General features: G+C 44.2%; 1 long non-coding RNA gene across 1 annotated transcript; it reads right to left on the bottom strand.

Annotated features, from left to right (window-relative positions):
- Window positions 1-4,064: 4,064 nt before the first annotated feature.
- On the bottom strand, window positions 4,065-6,666 carry LOC129386032 (uncharacterized). The gene is made up of 2 exons (XR_008613515.2): window positions 6,018-6,666; window positions 4,065-4,285 (listed from the first exon to the last, which is right to left on the bottom strand). It is a non-coding gene; the product is annotated as an uncharacterized lncRNA (long non-coding RNA).
- Between the last annotated feature and the right edge of the window lie 16,571 nt (window positions 6,667-23,237).

The following is a 23,237-nucleotide window of genomic DNA, read 5'->3' as shown; positions in this document are numbered from 1 at the left end:
ACACACTCTAAATTGATTAAGAGAGGCATAGCAGCCACATGCATTAAGGCAGCACATAGTAAGTCGTGTGAGCATGAGTGTAATCCAAGTTTTTTAAATCAGATAGCGCGATTACAGAACGCAGGCTTTCCCAGTTCTGTGATCACTTAAGTATGCGAAGCCATCTTGCAGAAAGAGAAAAGAAGTTCCGAAACTTCCCAAAAAGAAAAGAATAAAGACAAGAGAGAAGCGCACGTGGTGCCATACTTACACAAGTTGTCACACAATCTAAAGAAAGTTTCCAACAGACATAACATTAATTTGCTTTTCAGTGCCCCATCTAAGCTGTCCTCGATATGTAATCGTATGAAAAAGAACGAAAAGCCCCTGTGCACCACAAATCATAAATCCTGTTTCACTGAGTGCAGGCGCAACGTTATCTATCAGATACCGCTCAGCTGTGGAAAATCTTATATAGGTCAAACGGGACAGTGCTTCAATGAAAGAGCTCGTCAGCACAGCAACAGCCTAAAGAATGGCTATGGGAGCGATTTAGCCAGACACTGTAACAAGTGTCACTGCACCTCCATATTTGAAAAGACAAAATTCATAGGGAAAGGCAAAGGTAAGGGAGAAAGGAAAATAGTACAGGCTTATCCCATTAGAAAAGGAGATAAATGTGTAAGCACTCCCTCTCTTGCCTTGTTGGGAAACGAATTAGCATTTTTGGATGAACGATTATGACGTTGGTGATTTGCAGATGTTTGTGCGACTGGGTGTGCGCATGCCTATGCTGAAGAAGGTATAAATGGCTGGTGAATTTCAAATAAACTTCCAGTTGGCAGTCAGCGCTTGTCTGTGTTATTTGTTTCCTTGTGTCCTTGTTTTATTCGCGCTGTTTCACCTCAGTTCTAAATATGAACCAACCAGCCCTCATCAAGATCTTACTAGTGAGATTAGCGTTTATCAGGCAAGTTTTAGGAATTATACATGCAGGCACTTGATTATTCAATAACTTGAAATTAGATATGCCCAAATTATACAACCCAGTTCATTGACAAAGGGAATGTTATTAGAGTGTAGCAATGGGAGAGCGCTAGCATTATAGGGGCTACAGGTGACTATTCTAATTGCTTCATTTTGTAAAGTTTGAAGTGAACTGAGGTGAGTATTATATGTATTTCTCCAACATATTATTGAGTAATTAATGTGTGAGGGTATAAAAGCGTAATATAGCGAGACAAGTGTAGCACAGTTAAAGAATTGGCGGGCTCTGATCAGTAACCGAATGCCATAGGCAATTTTCTTCTTAATATTGGAGACATGATAATGAAACTTGAGGTTACAGTCCAGTTCTACTCCCAAGAATGAGCAATGAGTGCTAGAACGAATTAAATGAGAACCAAGATTCAGCAATGGAACTGAACAAGAAGGTTTCTGGGAGGGGATTAAACACAATAAACTTGGTTTTGGAGGGATCAACAACAAGATTTTTATTATACACCAGTTTGTAACCTCAGCTATGTCAGTATGTATTGAGTTTAGTAACCAAGGATGAAATATTTTTATCGTAGTAATTAATGGTTATGTCGTCAGCGTGCAGCACACAGTGTGAGGATGTTAAGCAGTCAGGCAAATCGTTAATGTACATTAAACATAGTAAAGGTCCGAGAATAGAACCCTGCGGTACCCCTAGGTTAATAACCTTAGCTTCAGAAAAAAATATTCGAAATTTTAACTATAATATGTCTATCCTGCAGATAGATTCGCAGTAACATTAGTGCTGGCCCAGTTATGCCTATTGCTTCCAACTTTAAAAACAAAATGTGATGGTTAATAGTCTGAAAAGCTTTCGTAAGATCAATAAAAACTGAACCGGCGAAATACCCTTTATCAATAGCTTCATTTAGGCGATCTGTTAGGGAGATGAGAGCAATGTCGGTCGAATAGCCAGGACAAAAAGTGTACTGAGAATCGTACAGAATGTCAAGTTTAGTCAGACAATTGGTTAATCGTGTAACAATCAACTTTTCAGTCACTTCACTAGAAAAAGGCAGTATACATATTGGGCGGTAATTTGTTAGTAAAGAACAATTGCCTCTCTTAAAAACGGGAATTACCTTTGCTCGTTTCAGCTCAGATGGCAAAATGCCGGTACTGAATATTACATTCATAATAAAAAATAAAATGTCACATATGAAATGAGCAACTAGTTTTATGTTACTAGGATGAATATTATCAAGAGCAGCACTTGTTATTTTTAGCGTGCGAATGACATCAAGAACTTCATGGGGTGTTGTGGGGTAAAGAAAAAATGAATATGGCACACGTTTCAGTGACAAAGAACGGCTGCTGATAACTGGTTTGCCCGGGAAAAAGGCATCAGTGAACGCTCTTGCTATCTCAAATGGTTGATCATATATCATGTAATTGTTTGTGATGTTATCGATGACAGGTGTTCATTTCTGTGCAAAAAGGAATTTAAGACTTGCCACTTTTGTCTTGAGTTGCTGCCAGACTGACGAAGTTTGTGCTCATAGTAGCGCTTCCGTGCATTCTTTATTTTGCTATTGAGTGCGTTGCAACATTTTTTAACCATGCAGAGAGGAAGACATTAAAACTTTGCTTTTTTAGTTTTTTTATAGAGGTTGTCACATTTCCGTATTTCGGCTAGTATGCTGGCATTCAACCAAAGGTTTTGACGAAGGGCGAATATTTTCTTGCATTTTTTCTTTACGGTATATGAATAGATGTATGATAACAAAATTGCAGAGAACTGAGAAAAGGCTTCCTGCGGATTATTATTTTCAAGAACGGCAGACCAGTCAGTTTTAGTCAAACATTCCAAAAATGCATCTCTGTTCAGTACCTAACTGAAGTATTAAATAGTGGGCGACTGTGGCTCCGAGTTGAAGAAAATAAAATTAGGGTAATTATCTATTCAGTAGATATTAAGGATACCAGCCTCTGGCGGTGACATCTTGTTGCTTAGCGCATGATCTAGTAGTGTGCCCTCATTTAGCTTAATACATCGAGTAGGTCCCACGAAACACGCAAGCAGCTATTTGATGTCTAAAAGATGTCTTGAACGGCTAATTCAAAAGCCTAGTAGCTGTCTTGATCAAGACATTTTGTAGCCATGGACGTCTAGAAGTACTTCAGTAAGCCCTGCTAACGTTACGCTAAAAGTTGGCTAATGGACAGCTTGACAAGAACAACTGAAGACTTTTATTAGACATTCCCTCAAATTTTTGCGGCAGCTGTTACAGTAACCCGACGTTTGCCCACAGTTACAATTTATTTTAAACGAGGCATAGACATCAGAAAAAAAATTTATATTGTCCGATAGAGTGATACACAGGTAGTTTTTCCAGATATGAACCATGGGAATAGTGTAGTACAGCCTCATTGGTCAATTAGTGCTTTTTAATTAGACCAATCAATTGCATGCCGCCTGTCAGAATTATTTTGCAAATAAAAGAAGATCTGTATTGTATGCTGATATCATTCCAATGTTCACCCACTGACCTAAACAAGAACATCTCTGCATGAAACACGTCATTATTGATAAAACTTCGCCCTGCTGGGTCTCCACCAAATTGAAATAGTTTCTAGCAAAGAAAAATTTTGTGAGTGATGCTGCAGTTCAGGCAAAAATTACACCCTGTTTTCAGCTACAGGGGGCACAATAGCCTTACACCAGTATACGAAACAGAACGCTGTGCTGCAATGAGTTAAGAAACAAAGGATAGTACACACCTGGAAAAACTCTGCGAACCACTCTAACTAGCAACATAAATATATTTTTTCTGATGTCCATGCTTCATTTAAAAGTAACTTGTAACTTACTTTGTGGGTGCCTCTTGTAAGGTAACGCCACATGCTTGCACAGCATCACGCAGAAATAATGGCCAGTTCTTCGGCATATCGTCCATTAGTGAATTCCTTGTACGTTGCACTTTACCAGAACTGAAAGATAAATCATAATATGCTGTTATTTTTTTTCATAAACTGTACGATGAGCTTTTTATGCATAAAAGATGATAGCAAGCAAAAATGCAGCAAGACATCAACTTCGCACCACGTCACATACTCATACTTTATTACCTAATAAATGAGAAAAGATGCAGAAAGTGTAATTAACAAGAGTGACAAATAGCAGCAAAGGTGATCATGGATAAATCTTGAAGATGATTGCCGCCGCTGCCGGAGCAGGCCAGCCTTTGTAGGAGAGCACTTGCTGCCCACAAAAGCTTGCTGTCACAGGCCACACGTGACGGTTCTTGTAGACATAGGCAAGTAATACCTGCACAGAAGAGAGAAAAAAAAGGCGAGGGAGGAAATGGGAATATTGAAATTGGAACTTCAATTAGCAATATCTGCTAAGTAAGAAGTTTGCCTCACATTAAAAATAAGTTAAGCACTCCTTTCTCTTAAATTACGGGTATCTTAAGGTATGTATGCGATGATGTTTAAAATGACAAATATATTTCCTGGCATATAGTCATTAAATTGCATAGCAGAGTCGAAGTCAGCCTTTAAATTAATATATGGTGTTTTGTGGCTGAAAAGCCACTTATCAACCTGTCAAACAAGTCTGAGAAGCTTCCTGCACAATATAATCAGATTAAAACAGTAATCCACTCTGCAGGTAAATGATGTACTAGCTTAATTAAAAAATTAAACAGCGTTTTATATTGTTGAACTAAAAGCAAGTTTGGCATTTTGCAGTGCCTAGCTGTTGCCTTTCTTTCAAACTTAAACATGACGCAGTACAGAGTAAGCAGGTAGCATGCAAAGGAGGACTGGTGATAAAGTAGTGTTCCAAAGCAACACTCCTAGCTGGATCAATCATTTTTGTTGATATATTTTCATGTGACCCTAATTGGCTTAGGGCAACACCTCAGACAAATGATGCGTCATACAAAAGTGAAAGTATCTCATGATGTGATCAAACGATAACATTGTCCACTGTCTTGGAAGTGTTAACATGCTGTTTGCGCGAGACAACGCAAAGTGATACGTATAGGTAGCAAATTCATCAGTGCATCTATAGCCTGAGGTAATTCTGAGCATCTACGTTGACACGCAATTGAGAAGCGACTGCACACAAAAAGGTGTATTCAAGTAATGGTCCATGCTGAATAATTGCCCACCTAGTGAAAAGTCATATGTGGCAGGCTAATGAGTCAGGGCAAATAAATTGCTGAATTCTGACACCTCCAATTATATTATTGAAACAGGTGACAAAAAACAGCACAGGTAAAATTGCAGTTATGAGAAAATTTTAAAAGCACCTCTGCAAACTGCTGGAACCCTGAGCATCATGCCTGTTCTACACGCACATCTGTTGCAGCACAATCTACATCTCAGACGCAGGCGTCTCCACACATCACTTTGTGATCTCCTCACAATAAGGTTAAAAAACAGTCTGGCTCAAGCTACCTGATGTGATTCATTTCGCAAGCGCCAGCCAAGTGCTGACGGTGGTAGAGCGAAATTGAAGTTTGTCCTTGTATGGAAGCCTCGGCCCATGTTTTATAAATTCTAGCGGAAAAGCACACCTTTTACAGCACACATAAATCTTAAATTAGACTGCTTGCTGATGATGTACAGTAAATTCCTGTGAAGAAACTAAATCACACAGAAAACATTTAGGATACCAAACTAATGAAATACTGGCTTGAATACATGTGCATTAGGGAAGCAAGGGGTAATGTACACTGTTGTAGCAACTTTTTATTCATGGGTATGGAATACTTGTATGACACAGCAGAGTTAATTTTTGAGTTCTTACATAGCAATGACTACCTACAGGTACATTTTGTAAGGCTTAGGGAAACTAATTATTAGTAGAACTGTGTATGTACACTGGCACTGAGAAATTGGTTAGAATAGTGGCAGCTTATAATGGACCAGTGCAAAAAAATGCCCGTTTGTGAGACACCAACTAGCTGTTTGACCACGAAGCGCTCCCTGGCCTTAACCCATATAAAAAGCACTGGGAAGACCAGAGAGGGTACAGTACATTGGCTTACACTGATCACGATGAGGTCCCGTCATCCAGCTAGCGCCAAGGTACAAGAAGGATGTCCAGCCATCTATAGAGTGAAAGGAACAAAATGAGGGAGCATCAAGTCAGTTGAAAGGCAGATTTACAAATACAAATAAGGTGACCCAGTCACAGTCATTCATTAACAAATGCCAAGCTGTCGTGATTTCACTCCCAGATGAAGCACCTACTAGGTTAAAGGTTTTGCTGCTTATTTAGAACAAAACACAAGTGAAATTTGTACATCAGCAGACGATTTAATTTGGAATTGTATAGATGAAGTAAACATTGCAGTTATATTTTTGTTTTGCTATAAAGTGGGAACGCTACAAACTGCATAGTCACTGACACACACGCGCGCACACGCAAGAACAAAAGGACACAAAATAGGGCGAGTTCAGTCTGGTTCAGCATTACAGCCAGCGCGTCGTCTTCGAATGCACTCCTTCGGTAGGTTCGTGCTACGTTAACCACAAAGACTAACAAGCAGGGCAAAGTTCTGACTGGTGTTGAGGAAGTCGTGGAGCGCGGTAGTGCTGAACGGCTGAACACAAGCAGAACCCTCGTATAAAAGTAAAGATGACGAAAACTCGCAGGGCGGAAGAGCCCATCTATCAAGAATTGTCGGGGGTAACATCTAAAAATATTCACATTGTTGACGAAAAACGAAGTGCAATGTATTTCACTTACCGGAAAAAGTGTTATCCGAACGTGCGACGTACGTACAAAGACACACCGAGACACGAAGGCGGAGAACGCAGATCCCGCCATTGTGGTAGTAAGCCGTCGGCGAAAACAGGCAATACAGCCGATGTCACGAAGCACTGATGTAAAACACACGGCAAACAGCATCAGCACAGCTAAATGACTCCAGTTAATATCCAGTATAAATGTACAGAACGGCTTAGAATGACGCACAACTGGCATAACGAACCCACGCACGAGACATTGCGGGCGGCAGTGGCCGTTTTTTCAAACTTCCTGCCTCTCAGTGTTTTCAGCACAGAATGAAATATCCGACCAATTTGGATTATGCCGCCGAAGTGATCACAGCGCGGTGGCTCTGCGACACCGCTGTACAACGCCGGCGTTTCGCTCCTGCTGCTGTCAGTATACCTGCTGCGCGAGCATATAATGGTTTCCAGGCGTCGTGTGCGCGCCCCGTATGGAAAACAATAACACGCCCTTGATTGTTGAAGTTCTGGTGTGAAATTATTTAACATTAAAGCCAATTAACTTATGTTGCTTCCAACGAGTTCGATGTGTCTGTGGCGTTTTTTTATTCGCTAACGCCGACGGCCGACGGTAACCGCACTTTTAACACGTCCTTTGGCATTTTATGCACTTTTAGACAAAAAGATCTAGAAAAGTTCTTGAGTTAGACATTCTGAATGTGTTTACCAAAATAGTATTTAGTGACACCAGTAGTGGGTTTTGCCGCAGATAGAATATGTCTAGCATATTCCAAGTGCTGAGGTTATGTTTAGAAGAAATTCTATTTTCAGTCTTATCATAGACCAAGACGTCTATAGCCGTTTGTAGCCGTTTCAAGAAGTTTTTAAGAGGTTCTGTGTTTCGTGCGGTAGCATAACCAAACTTTCAAAACCGTAAGTTTGAAAGCAGTTGCCATAAAGGGACATGCCTTCCTCAAGGCATGTCTCTTGCCAGGTAGTCATCGTCGCACGAGTGCCACATTTCCACTCTCTCGCTTGCACCACCTTCGACCAGTGCTCATTCTGCGCCTTCTGCATCTGCCCCGCCCGACGACTTTACAAGGATGATTTTACCGGACTTCTCAACCCAAAAAACCACAGAGCTCCGTGGCCTCTTCAAGTCGTACTCAGACATTTTAGACCTCAACGATCGCTCCTTTGGGTCAAACTATGGTCGTGAAGCATCGTATAAGTACCAGTGATATAGCACCTGTTTGCCGACGCCCATACCGGGTGTCGCCCTTTGAGCAACAAGTTATCCAGACCGAAGTTGACAAAATGCTTGCCAAAGGGATTACTGAACACTCTTCCAGCTCGTGGGCTTCCTCTGTTATTCTCGTCAAAACGAAAGATAACAGTTAGCGATTCTGTGTTGACTATCGCCGTCTAAACACAATTACCAAGAAAGATATATATCCACTTCCTCGCATTGACGGTGCTCTGGATTGTCTCCGTGGTGCCATTTATTTTTCATCGATAGACCTTCCCTCTGGATATTGGCAAATTGTTGTGGATGAAATGGACAGTGAAAAGACCACATTCGTCACACCAGACAGCCTATATAAGTTCACACACGCATTGCACAAGCCAAAAGGCTTGTGCAATGCCCCCGCGATGTTTGAACGGATGATGGACATGCTCTTGCGTGGCTTGAAATGGTCCATCTTTTTATGTTACTTGGATGGCGTCATCGTATTCTCTTCAACTTTTGCGACCCATCTTGAAAGACATCTGTTCTTTCTGTTTTTCGCACCGCTGGCCTGCAGCTCAACTCGTCCAAGTGCCACTTCGGTCATCACCAAATAAACATGCTCGGACATCTCATCGATTCCTTAGGCATTCGCCCCAACCCCGCTAAAGTTCGTGCTGAGCTGAATTTTCCATTACCAACCTGTGCCGAGGATGTTCGAAGCTTTATTGGTCTTTGCTCTCACATACGTAGGTTTGCGGGAAATTCCGCTTATGTTGCGCGTCCCCTGACTGATCTCCTCAAGAAAGCCGTTCCTTTCTGCTGGGGCTCTGAACAAGCGTCTTCTTTCTTGCACCTCATCGTGCTACTCACCACGCCTCCTGTCGGCGCCCGTTTTCACGCCTGCGCTCCAACAAAAATCCACACTGATGCCAGTGGCTACGGCATCGGTGCAATTTTAGCTCAATGCCAATGCGGGCACAACCGCGTTATCCCCCATGCCAGCGGTCTCCTCTCTCCAGCCGAGCGCAATTACTCGATTACCGAGCACGAGTGTCTCGCCCTCATTTAGGCGGGGCTGCACGCATACACACACTCTGGCCCACAAGTGGGGTCGTCTACATCAGGGCGCCGACTGCCTGTCTCGTCATCCTGTCAATGCACCGGACGTTATAGTGGGGCACAACACCGCCAGACCAACGATGTTCACAACGCTTCTAACCTTCCAGGTGCTGACGTACCTGATACCTGGACCCGTTTGCCCTTTCTTCACCGCCCAAAGCCTGCCTGGAACCACCTACTTGCACAAAGCAAGTTCTCCGCTAACCTCCCACCCTCCTGTCAAGGCAAATGGCACCAGCCACCTGTTTCCAGCACGAGCCCGGCACACCGCCTGGCAACCTTGGAACTCTCCGATGTCAGCAACCACGGGACCACATTGTGCACAATATTAGCAGCAAGGAATCGCTGGCTCCTCGGGGCACGAAACCGCCAGACCAACGATGTTCACAACGCTTCTAACCTTTCAGGTGCTGACGTACCTGATACCTGGACCCATTTGCCCTTTCTTCGCCGCCCAAAGCCTGCCTGGAACCACCTACCTGCACAAAGCAAGTTCTCCGCTAACCTCCCACCCTCCTGTCAAGGCAAATGGCACCAGCCACCTGTTTCCAGCACGTGCCCGGCACACCGCCTAGCAACCTTGGAACTCTCCGACATCAGCAACCACGGGACCACATTGCACACAATATAAGCAGCAAGGAATCGCCGGCTCCTCGGAGCACAACACCGCCAGACCAACGATGTTCACAATGCTTCTAACTTTCCAGGTTTGTTACCTAGCCCATTCTAAGGAATTCAGAAGTGATGCTAGATGTATAGTGGCGGTGTCGTGTCCCTACGACTTGAAGTGCTGCGGTGTGGTGCTCTTGTGCTGTGATGCGTTTGCCTTCGATTTACTGTGTGAAATTATGTTATTATTATCCGGTGACATTGAGGTTAACCCCGGTCCATTCCTAATGCTGAACTTCTGCCTATCCTCGACGCTATCAAACAGCCAGAGATTGTTCAAGCCGCAATTCGTGTAGAGCTTGAGCAAATTAAATCAACCCAAATTGCACAAGAGAAACTTATTGCTGAAATTATGAGCCCCTCTAACATCTTAGATTCATGCCAAAAAGAATCAACCACCTCAACCGCTGTTAACATTATTGGCCGACTACAGCATAATATCACTACCCCGAAAGCCGCGAACATTGACACCAACAACCGTATGCGGCGAGCCACCCTTCTTTTCTTTGGCATTGACGATTCTGATAAAGAACCTTGGAGCGATTCACAGAACAAAATTCTAGGCCTATGAAAAAATACTCTTGGTTTAACATTGAATGCCAGCGATATTGAACATGCAACACCACCTTGGAAGATTTTTCGCAACAAAAAAAAATGCCCTATAGTAGTAAAACTGGCCCATTTTAAGACGAAAGAAAACATATTGGCTTGTGGGCATAAGCTAAAAGATACATGTTTTGCCATCAGAGAAGATTTTACCCCAAGTACTCGCTTTGCACGCTCAAAATTGTTAAAATTTATTAAGCCCCACAAATGCACGTTTAGCCTGGACGAGCTGCATGTAGGCAGCAGATGCTATTTTTGTGATGCTGCATTCGATAGCGTCATTGAACACACCACAATACCTAACAGCAATGAACTGCCAGCTCCAAGCGATACCTTATCTGAACAGCCACAGTGACAAACAAGAAATTCCGCACCTGCTTCATTCAAAAACCGCCTTGATTCATGTTTTAACATTAGCGTGGCTTTCACTAACATCCGCAGTATAATTCCAAAATGTGACGAACAGATAATCTGAAAGAATTTACGAGGGTTAGACTGAAATATTGATAAGAGGTCAGTTAAAAAAAGATTTGTTTTTGGAAGCTTTCAATTCCTTAATATATTTTTTGGCACTTAGTTCATACCTGTCCCAAGCTCTGCGGTTATTAGTTTGCTTTCCAATAATGGCGTTCTTTCTTATTAAGTAGTCGTTTTAGGCGTTGTGTAAACCACTTGTTATTTTTGTCGGTATTTATAAGGATGGTATTAATATGCGTTGACCGAGCGAGCAGAGTATGACTGTCGAAAATCTTCGTAGAAGAGTGCAAGTTCGGGGTTAAGTGCGTCGAAGTTAGCTTTCTTGCAATCAGTGATTAATTTTTGAGTGGGGGCATTCCTTTTTAAAGGCAGATATGAAGTACGCTGTGGTCACTAAAGCTGGGGAGCGAAGTCACATTTTTTATGTTTTCTGGGCTAGATGTTAAGAGATCCAGGGTGTTGTCGCCCCTAGTTGGGCATGTTATTGCTTGGTGGAGGTTAATGTCTACAGTTAATTCAAGAAACTGTTTGGGTTCACTATAGGGTGTTTTGTTGGGTACTGGAAGTGGTGGCCAATCGATGGTGGGATGATTAAAATATCCAAAAAGGAAGATAGGTGCAGCGGGCACATATTTTTTTATTTGTTCTAAAGAAAGGCGTAAGAAATCGCAAAATGAGGGGTTACTATCTGGTGGATGGTAACAGATTCCAAACACTGATTCCAAACAAATTTTGCCAATTGTACTGTGCAGGCTTACCCATGTTAGTTCTATGTTGTCGTGATTTATCAGTGATGATGGTAAGCTGTCTCTAACGGCAATTAGTACACCTCCCCCTTGCCTATCATGCCAATCACGTCGATAAACTGTAAAGTTAGAATAGGATGGAAAAACTTCGTAGTCGCCGATGTCCTTATTTTACCATGTTTCCGTTAGTAAAATCATATCGGCTGTGGTGTCATGAGGCTTTCAAGTTCGTCACATTTTGGAATTATACTGCGGATGTTAGTGAAAGCCACGCTAATGTTAAAACATGAATCAAGGCGGTTTTTGAATGAAGCAGGTGCGGAATTTCTTGTTTGTCACTGTGGCTGTTCAGATAAGGTATCGCTTGGAGCTGGCAGTTCATTGCTGTTAGGTATTGTGGTGTGTTCAATGACGCTATCGAATGCAGCATCACAAAAATAGCATCTGCTGCCTACATGCAGCTCGTCCAGGCTAAACGTGCATTTGCGGGGCTTAATAAATTTTAACACTTTTGAGCATGCAAAGCGAGTACTTGGGGTAAAATCTTCTCTGATGGCAAAACATGTATCTTTTAGCTTATGCCCACAAGCCAATATGTTTTCTTTCGTCTTAAAATGGGCCAGTTTCACTACTATAGGGCATTTTTTTTGTTGCGAAAAATCTTCCAAGGTGGTGTTGCATGCTCAATATCGCTGGCATTCAATGTTAAACCAAGAGTATTTTTTCATAGGCCTAGAATTTTGTTCTGTGAATCGCTCCAAGGTTCTTTATCAGAATCGTCAAAGCCAAAGAAAAGAAGGTTGGCTCGCCGCATACGGTTGTTGGTGTCAATGTTCGCGGCTTTCGGGGTAGTGATATTATGCTGTAGTCGGCCAATAATGTTAACAGCGGTTGAGGTGGTTGATTCTTTTTGGCATGAATCTAAGATGTTAGAGGGGCTCATAATTTCAGCAATAAGTTTCTCTTGTGCAATTTGGGTTGATTTAATTTGCTCAAGCTCTACACGAATTGCGGCTTGAACAATCTCTGGCTGTTTGATAGCGTCGAGGATAGGCAGAAGTTCAGCATTAGGAATGGACCGGGGTTAACCTCAATGTCACCGGATAATAATAACATAATTTCACACAGTAAATCGAAGGCAAACGCATCACAGCACAAGAGCACCACACCGCAGCACTTCAAGTCGTAGGGACACGACACCGCCACTATACATCTAGCATCACTTCTGAATTCCTTAGAATGGGCTAGGTAACAAACCTGGAAAGTTAGAAGCATTGTGAACATCGTTGGTCTGGCGGTATCGTGCCCCGAGGAGCCAGCGATTCCTTGCTGCTAATATTGTGCACAATGTGGTCCCGCGGTTGCTGACATCGGAGAGTTCCAAGGTTGCCAGGCGGTGTGCCGGGCTCGTGCTGGAAATAGGTGGCTGGTGCCATTTGCCTTGACAGGAGGGTGGGAGGTTAGCGGAGAACTTGCTTTGTGCGGGTAGGTGGTTCCAGGCAGGCTTTGGGCGGCGAAGAAAGGGCAAATGGGCCCAGGTATCAGGTACGTCAGCACCTGAAAGGTTAGAAGCGTTGTGAACATCGTTGGTCTGGCGGTTTCGTGCCCCGAGTAGCCAGCGATTCCTTGCTGCTGATATTGTGCACAATGTGGTCCCGTGGTTGCTGACATCGGAGAGTTGCAAGGTTGCCAGGCGGTGTGCCGGGCTCGTGCTGGAAATAGGTGGCTGGTGCCATTTGCCTTGACAGGAGGGTGGGAGGTTAGCGGAGAACTTGCTTTGTGCAGGTAGGTGGTTCCAGGCAGGCTTTGGGCGGTGAAGAAAGGGCAAACGGGTCCAGGTATCAGGTACGTCAGCACCTGGAAGGTTAGAAGCTTTGTGAACATCGTTGGTCTGGCGGTGTTGTGCCCCACTGTAACGTCCGGTGCATTGACAGGATGACGAGACAGGCAGTCGGCGCCCTGATGTAGACGACCCGACTTGTGGGCCAGAGTGTATGTGTATTCGTGCAGCCCCGCCTAAATGAGGGCGAGACACTCGTGCTCGGTAATCGAGTAATTGCGCTCGGCTGGAGAGAGGAGACCGCTGGCATGGGGGATAACGCGGTTGTGCCCGCATTGGCATTGAGCTAAAATTGCACCGATGCCGTAGCCACTGGCATCAGTGTGGATTTTTGTTGGAGCGCAGGCGTGAAAACGGGCGCCGACAGGAGGCGTGGTGAGTAGCACGATGAGGTGCAAGAAAGAAGACGCTTGTTCAGAGCCCCAGCAGAAAGGAACGGCTTTCTTGAGGAGATCAGTCAGGGGACGCGCAACATAAGCGGAATTTCCCGCAAACCTACGTATGTGAGAGCAAAGACCAATAAAGCTTCGAACATCCTCGGCACAGGTTGGTAAGGGAAAATTCAGCTCAGCACGAACTTTAGCGGGGTTGGGGCGAATGCCTAAGGAATCGATGAGATGTCCGAGCATGTTTATTTGGTGATGACCGAAGTGGCACTTGGACGAGTTGAGCTGCAGGCCAGCGGTGCGAAAAACAGAAAGAACAGATGTCTTTCAAGATGGGTCGCAAAAGTTGAAGAGAATACGATGACGCCATCCAAGTAACATAAAAAGATGGACCATTTCAAGCCACGCAAGAGCATGTCCATCATCCGTTCAAACATCGCGGGGGCATTGCACAAGCCTTTTGGCTTGTGCAATGCGTGTGTGAACTTATATAGGCTGTCTGGTGTGACGAATGTGGTCTTTTCACTGTCCATTTCATCCACAACAATTTGCCAATATCCAGAGGGAAGGTCTATCGATGAAAAATAAGTGGCACCGCGGAGACAATCCAGAGCACCGTCAATGCGAGGAAGTGGATATATATCTTTCTTGGTAATTGTGTTTAGACGGCGATAGTCAACACAGAATCGCTAGCTGTTATCTTTCGTTTTGACGAGAATAACAGAGGAAGCCCACGAGCTGGAAGAGTGTTCAGTAATCCCTTTGGCAAGCATTTTGTCAACTTCGCTCTGGATAACTTGTTGCTCAAAGGGCGACACCCGGTATGGGCGTCGGCAAACAGGTGCTATATCACTGGTACTTATACGATGCTTCACGACCATAGTTTGACCCAAAGGAGCGATCGTTGAGGTCTAAAATGTCTGAGTACGACTTGAAGAGGCCACGGAGCTCTGTGGTTTTTTGGGTTGAGAAGTCCGGTAAAATCATCCTTGTAAAGTCGTCGGGCGGGGCAGATGCAGAAGGCGCAGAATGAGCACTGGTCGAAGGTGGTGCAAGCGAGAGAGTGGAAATGTGGCACTCGTGCGACGATGACTACCTGGCAAGAGACATGCCTTGAGGAAGGCATGTCCCTTTATGGCAACTGCTTTCAAACTTACGGTTTTGAAAGTTTGGTTATGCTACCTACTCGATGTATTAAGCTAAATGAGGGCACGCTACTAGATCATGCGCTAAGCAACAAGATATCACCGCCAGAGGCTGGTATCCTTAATATCTACTGAACAGATAATTACCCTAATTTTATTTTCTTCAACTCGGAGCCACAGTCACCCACTATTTAATACTTCAGTTAGGTACTGAACAAAGATGCATTTTTGGAATGTTTGACTAAAACTGACTGGTCTGCCGTTCTTGAAAATAATAGTCCGCAGGAAGCCTTTTCTCAGTTCTCTGCAATTTTGTTATCATACATCTATTCATATACCGTAAAGAAAAAATGCAAGAAAATATTCGCCCTTCGTCAAAACCTTTGGTTGAATGCCAGCATACTAGCCGAAATACGGAAATGTGACAACCTCTATAAAAAAAACTAAAAAAGCAAAGTTTTAATGTCTTCCTCTCTGCATGGTTAAAAAATGTTGCAACGCACTCAATAGCAAAATAAAGAATGCACGGAAGCGCTACTATGAGCACAAACTTCGTCAGTCTGGCAGCAACTCAAGACAAAAGTGGCAAGTCTTAAATTCCTTTTTGCACAGAAATGAACACCTGTCATCGATAACATCACAAACAATTACATTATATATGATCAACCATTTGAGATAGCAAGAGCGTTCACTGATGCCTTTTTCCCGGGCAAACCAGTTATCAGCAGCCGTTCTTTGTCACTGAAACGTGTGCCATATTCATTTTTTCTTTACCCCACAACACCCCATGAAGTTCTTGATGTCATTCGCACGCTAAAAGTAACCAGTGCTGCTCTTGATAATATTCATCCTAGTAACATAAAACTAGTTGCTCATTTCATATGTGATATTTTATTTTTTATTATGAATGTAATATTCAGTACCGGCATTTTGCCATCTGAGCTGAAACGAGCAAAGGTAATTCCCGTTTTTAAGAGAGGCAATTGTTCTTTACTAACAAATTACAGCCCAATATGTATACTGCCTTTTTCTAGTGAAGTGACTGAAAAGTTGATTGTTACACGATTAACCAATTGTCTGACTAAACTTGACATTCTGTCCAATTCTCAGTACACTTTTTGTCCTGGCTATTCGACCGACATTGCTCTCATCTCCCTAACAGATCGCTTAAATGAAGAGGTTAATGTCTAGAAACTGAATACGGTTGTTAATTGGCAATTCATACATGAACTTAAGTCCTCCCCATGAGTTGATGAACAAGTCCAAAATTTCTTCGACCGCGTCATGAAAATGCATGTAGGTATCTTTCTTCATTACAATTAAGTAGTTGTCAACATATGTAAACACTCGCGTTACCGGCGTGTCCACCAACTTAGCAGAAATTACACTGGCAATACGCATTGGCATCTGTATAGGGTCAGCCACAGCCCCTATTTTATGTGACATTCTTTTTATCCTCAGTTGACAATGTAATTTCTGCTAAGAGATGTGGACTCTTTGTCGGTTCCTTTTGAGTGTATAATTTTCTGCGTTAGATCTATTGTAACTCCCAAATGCACAAGTATTTCTTGTTTTGTATGCTCCATTACTTACCGTACTTTCTTCCACATTTCCTTGTATATAATTTCAATGCGGTGCACCTCGTTGCTTTAGAAAACTCATATTTATAGATAACAGGAGGTCCCGATACAGTCATCGACTATGGGATCTCCTTCTGTATATTATTGTTCTTTATAACCTGTAATTTATTATAAATAAATGAATTTAAATTTCAAGAGTACTTGAGGACACTGTCCAAAATTTAGGATGGGAAGACATGTCTGATTGTCCGCTACAGAAACAATGGTGTGTGGGAAGGAGACATTGTGGAAAACCAGGACTGAATTGGCGGGAGGCTAAAACAGTGTTGCAGGTTGCTGCTAGAGATGGGAGGTGAATAAAATCCGCAGAACAAAGCTGAGTTGGAGCTTGAGCAGGAAGGTCAACGGGAAGGGGTAGGTCAAGTTGTACAACTGGCTGAACACTCAGTCAGAGCAGAATGGGCAATCAAAGTGTTTTGTGACACGCGGTCCATATTACGCCGAGCAAGAACAGCTTCTCTGTTAAAAGTTGAGACCGGGGATCACATCGTGAGGGCAACGTTCGAGCACACTAAACAATACGGACGTTTGGTGACTGGCGACGCTGACACGTGCAGCACACATTCCAAGCACAGCTGGAGTTCCACGGTCGGCGACCTGGAGCAGTTGAGTCGGAGCAGGAGTAAGTATTCCTTCAAGCGCGTTCGAAGCTCTGCACTCATGGTGGAAATTTGTGCTCCAGTGTCAATGAGTGCTGTAATGGGCAAACCATGCACTTCCACGTCCAGAAGGTTCCGATCAGCAGGCAGGGTCAGCAGAGGAATTTCGGGCCGAGGTGCTAGAGCAGTGTCACCTCCAGGAGCTTGCACAGTTTCCCGTCGGAGAGTGGCGACGGTAAGCTGGGGATGGGGGTCGACGCAGCTGGGTCGAACGGGAATGGCAACTGTGGGGTGATGGCGAGCGGCTAGTCGCAGTAACTTGACCGTTGTCAGGTGCGTCTTCAATCTCAGTGGAGAGTGCAAGCGGGCGAGCATTCAGTGTGTAGCGGTGGTAAGCGGAAAGATTGATCATGAGTTGACTGGCCAGGAACTTCGGCAGTGGCGAGAGATGTGGCCTATATGTCGCAGATGACTGCGTCATTTATCGCAAAATAACTAACCACACTGATTCTGATAAACTTCAAGACGTATTACAAGCATATCCCACTGGTGCGATAAGTGGTTCATACGAGTAAACATTAATAAATGTAAAACAGTGCATGTATCGCAGCGCACAAACAACACTGACAACATACATACTTACTTCATGATGCTTTTCTTGAATCAGTCAACTCGTACAGATACCTAGGCGTTCATATCTCACGTAACTCAACATGGCATACGCATATCGAACATGTCACAAATAACGCTAACCGGGTTCTTGGACACTCGCATCAAAACTTCTCTGCTGTGCCTCTGCTGATAAAGCTAACCTTCTACAAAACATTAGTGCGGCCAAAGCTAGAATATACTTCCACAGTATGGGATCCATATCAAATCACAGATAAACACCCTGGAATCCATCCAAAATCGCGCAGCATGTTTGATCTTGTCTAACTATTCCTGTTATGCCAGCATTACTTCCATGAAAAACACACTTACGTTACCGGACCTTTCATTGCGCCGTAAATGTTTCAGACTGTACCTTTTCCACAATATATATCACCATAACCCACTAAAGTCAGGATTGTTGGCTGAGCAGATGTACGGAAGAGCCGCATGTTTAACAGTGCCAAAAAACACACGGACAATGAAGAGCGCAGGACCAGTGCTGTAATAGGTGCACATGAGCATTTCCATCAAAAGAAAGAAGAAAGAAAACCCTAAGCTTCTGTTTGCACTGATCCCAACTTGTTATCCCTTCTTCGTGCGTCTCGAACCAGACCCGTGCTGTTTTCCTTAGGTAGAACGTCATATTAGCCAGCATAAGCATATTATCTCACCTGTTGTGTGCGCTGACTTATTCGTAATTCTGCAACCAGTCATCGACGTCAACGTTGTCGATCCCGGAAAACATGCCAGGGTCGCGAGGCTGGGCCAGGATGACCATCGGTGGCGACGATGGGGCCGTGGTTGAACTCTCTCTTTCGGATGACATGGCGGCGAGGTTATGTCCGCTGCGGAGCTCCGTCTTGCGCAAGAGCTTCCCGCGCACCTCCACCAATGATGTTACAGGAAGTCGTAGAGGCCGTCTGGCGTGATGAAGGCAGTCTTTTCGCGATCTCTCTCGTCGACTTCTATTTGCCAGTAGCCAGACTTGAGGTCCATCGACGAGAAGTATTTAGCGTTGCAGAGCCGATCCAATGCGTCGTCTATCCGTGGAAGGGGGTACACATCCTTCTTCGTGATCTTGTTCAGTCGACGATAATCGACGCAGAAGCGTAGGGTTCCGTCCTTTTTCTTTACCAGGACTACAGGAGAGGCCCACGGGCTTTTCGACGGCTAGATGATGTCGTCGCGCAGCATTTCGTCGACTTGTTGCCTAATAGCTTCACGTTCTCGCGTCGAAACTCGGTAAGGGCTCTGGCGGAGTGGTCGAGCGCTCGTGGGATCTCGTAGACAACCCCTTCGGCAGGAGTAGCCGAAGGAGTAGCCGAAAGCCTCTTAAAGAAAATGAAGAGAAAGGCGATGAGAGCTGGAGCAGAGGCCCCTCGGCAAGAGGTGAGACCGGTGGCTGTGCCGTATGTGCACAAGGTGGCCCACAATCTGAAGAAGGTAGCGAGCAGACATGGCGTCCCGCTAGTGTTTTCAGCCCCAAGGAAGCTCGGAAGCCTTCGCTCCCAAATCGCCAAAAGAAAAGAAAAAAGAAGTGAAAAAGGCTGTGGAACCAAACATGGGCAACCTTTTATGAAGTGTGCCGAAGGGGTTGTCTACGATATCCCCCTTTCGTGCGGTCGTTCCTATATAGGTCAGACCGGGCGCTATGTTAATGAGCGTGTCAGGGAGCATGAAAGAAATGTTGAGCAAATGAAAGAGGGCCCAAATTTGCCTAAGCACATTGGGACCTGTCCCTCACACTCTTGTGAACCATGTTTTTCAGACGTGTGGATTCTTGCCCGAAGTAAAGATACTAGAGCAAGGCAACTGGTTGAAGCCTATCACATAGGCAAGAAAGGCAGCTTTTGCGTTAGCAATACTTCGATAACATTATATAAGGCCAAGATAAGGTTTCTTGAGCGTGGTGCGTCATGAATGTTTGATTAGATGCGTGAATGAATGTTTGCTCTGTGCGCATGTGTTGACTGACAGTATATATGTGCCTGCGTTCTGTAAAAGGCGCCCTGTCCCGTTGTCTTCTCTTGTGTGTGTGTGTTTATTTGGCGTCTTCATATTTTATAATGAACAGCTACCAACTAGCCCAACAAGAAGTGCTTTTAGTATGCTTTACTGCACGATGCTTATTTCCCCCCATGTATTGTGATGTAGGAAGCTACAAAAGAAACGTTGCATAATTGGGCTTAAGATTACCTTTCTCGCAGTACACCAATGTTTTACGGTGAAGCATACTAAAAGTGGAAAGGGACCACTGTCACTGGTCATAAGAGTTCTTTAATTATACACTCGCGCACCCGCTGCTTCTCAGGCCTCCTAAGTGGACATACTATGCTAGGTGATAGCGGCCCCCTCCCACTTTTAGTATGCTTCACCGCGTAACTAAAATGTACTGCGGCGAAGAAGCAGTACATTTGTATTGAGTGAATAAATAAATGGTTTTTACAACAGTACAGAAATAAATGCGCACCATGCATCACCATGCATCACGGAAGAGCGTCGCAACAAAAGGTAGCTGCTTCACACAGGCCGTGTAGCCCACTTATCAGTCGTAAAGGGTATTATGTGTAATTCAAAACTTCAGACACACAGAAATATGTTTATGTTTACGTTCGTACTCCTTGCGTAATAAGACTGCCAGAACTTCCACAACAGAAAGTAATTTACAACACACAAACGCAAAGAACACAGACATATGCCTCGTTTTCAACTCGGTCGTCATGCAAATGACACATATATAGCACGGAAAAACGTGAACATGCTGTGTGTTAGCATCGTAAACTTCATACAAGGCAAGGAGCACACCACAATCCCGCGACAGCCGCTTATGAGACCAAAACGGGAGCACATGTCTGTGAACGTGCAAATGGAGCCCAGCCACTCTGCTCCACCACCACCTTCACTGCACGGCTGCACCACTCGTTACAAGCACAGCACACCAACCACACATTCAGCACTGAACAGTGGGCGGTCGACACAGTCGCATTTACATGACTTGTAGCTAGCAGCACATTCCTCGATTTCCGTTAAGCGAAGGCGGACACGGCGACGCCACATCACGGTTCGCTGAACTGCGCTGTCGACGCGCTGGGCCACTTCGACATTTCAATTATCACCAACGCCGGGTTCTCAAGGAAGCACTGGTCACACAACGCAGATTCTTTACTGCCAGAGCTCACAGAGGCCAAAGCCGCACTACCACTACCACTGCTACTACCAAGTAACACAGAACCTACAACTAACACAAAAGCAACGCAAGCTGAACGCAAGCACAATCACATGAGCAATGTTGAAAAACGCGCGGTCCAGAAAACGTTCCAGCCGACACCGACACGCCACGACGTCGCTCGGCGCCACCATACCATAGAATAAAGAACAACATTAGAGAAGGGAAACTGTACCTTCCACAGTGGTTCGAAAATAGGCCGCCGTTCCTGCGACCCGGTCGACGGAGTGGAAAGGGGGGGTAAGCGTTATAGTGCCCTGGTCGTTCGAACGCTTAGGGCCCGAAAGCGTTAGGTTCACCCAAATAGACGCTAAATAATGGTTTGGCTTGGCTCCGTATATTATTTTTAAATAGGTGGCGCTAAAGCGATGAACGCGACGAGAGCCTTGAATCGGTGCTTCCGTTCTGCCCGTGCGGTATGGTGCGGTCTTCGCTTGTGTCCGTGGCTGTGGAGAAGTGATTTTAGCTGTTTGATGTCGTTAAATGTGAGAGCTTGTGGCGAAGTCATTGAGTATGGCCGTAGTAGTTCTGCCCATGTAGTGTTTTGCGGACTTCACCTGTGCCTGTGACTGATCGTGTTGCCCAATAGCTTTGTGGAAAGCGACGTGGTTTGTGTGGATGTCATCGCAGCGTTTGCCAGCTCCTGGGTGGCCCCTGTGCCAGTTGTTGATGGCGTTGCGCAGTAGCTTTGTGGAAGTTGATGTACCTTGTGTGGATTTCGTTGGCGCTTATGACTGCCTTAATTATAGGTGGTCACGCTGCCTTTTGAAGCGCGTCCGAGCGCGAGAAACTTCACCGAATTTTTTGTAAACAACGTGGACGTCTCGAAATGTTAGCTAGAAATCAACCAGCAGCAACCAAGTCTGTATTTTGTGGTTTTTCGAGCTTATGCTCATGCGAGCAGCAGAAGGACAAAAGATCCGTTACATAATGTCAGTTCCAAAAAATCAGCTTTGCCGCAATACAGTCATGTTATGCGGTGAAGCATACGTAATGTATTGCGGTAAAGTGTATGAAAAAGTAGGCAGGGACCACTGCGTTACTGGGGCGATTTTCTTGTATTATGATCATGGCCGTGCGCAAACAAGGAAGAATCGCAGTCTAAGCGCATGGCACAAACCTTGCCAATGCTTCAATTGGAAAAAAAAAAAAAAACAAAGCGAATTGGAGTGGGTGATGCCAAAAACAAAGCCTTGACTTTTGTATTATCAAAGCAGTTCCGAGAATAGAAATCATATTCCAAGCTCCTGCATTATTTATGATTGTTTAAAGTATATGCATATATTGTGCACCAGCCTTAGCACCAATTCTAATGTACTCTAATGATGTAAGTTTAATAACACGTGGCAAATATATAATTTGTGCTGTATGGTGTTGTGCTGTTTATAAGCTGCTGCTTTCATGTGGTAATGTGTACATTGGCTGGAAGAGTTGATGCATCCTCCTTATAGAACTCATTGAAAGGTGAACCACCTGTCAAGCCATCATTGTTCTTGCGGTTGTACACCAGATTTCACAAACATGGGGATAGTTATACAGAAAGAGTAGCTGAGGCTTAACGTATCCACATGCATGCACAGGAGTGCGGGAGTCGACCATCTATCTCTCTAACTAAGGTTGAATGTGCATAATTGAGTAACATGTAACACTTCTTGGGTGTCAGGTTTCCTTTATTGTTAGCCTAGTTTGTGTTTTTTCTCCCATTTGTAGGTTTTAGTGTGTGTTGCTGTGTATGTATATAATTGCTTCCAGAGTGGCTTTCTTGTTGCTAATAAATTTAGAGAAGGCAGCGTTCTTCATTTTGTGCATCAGACAGCAAGTGAGCATGTTTCAAAGGATGTTGGATTTTGTTGCCATAAGCAACAAAAAGGCATAAGCATATAGACTGCTTGCTAGAGGTACTCTTTATAGCATTAAGGATATTATCATGCTGATAACTCTGCACAATAACTAGAAAGATCACATCATGTCTGACATGTCTTCTTGCCACCATGAAATCTTGTCAGATGCATAACACACACATACACCACAGATCTTGGCCAGCCATTCTCATTTGTGGTCTCGACCTCCTACCACTGAGCAGACTGGTCCAAGAGACAAAACATGCAACTTTTATCTGATTAAATGTAGTGCATGTTGCACAAAATTAGATGTCAGGTGTTATTGTTGACACAGATACATATCTGTAAGCCTCATA

This window comes from Dermacentor andersoni, chromosome 7 (assembly GCF_023375885.2).
Source record: "Dermacentor andersoni chromosome 7, qqDerAnde1_hic_scaffold, whole genome shotgun sequence".
NCBI lineage: Eukaryota > Metazoa > Arthropoda > Arachnida > Ixodida > Ixodidae > Dermacentor > Dermacentor andersoni.
This window is presented reverse-complemented; position numbering and strand designations above follow the sequence as displayed.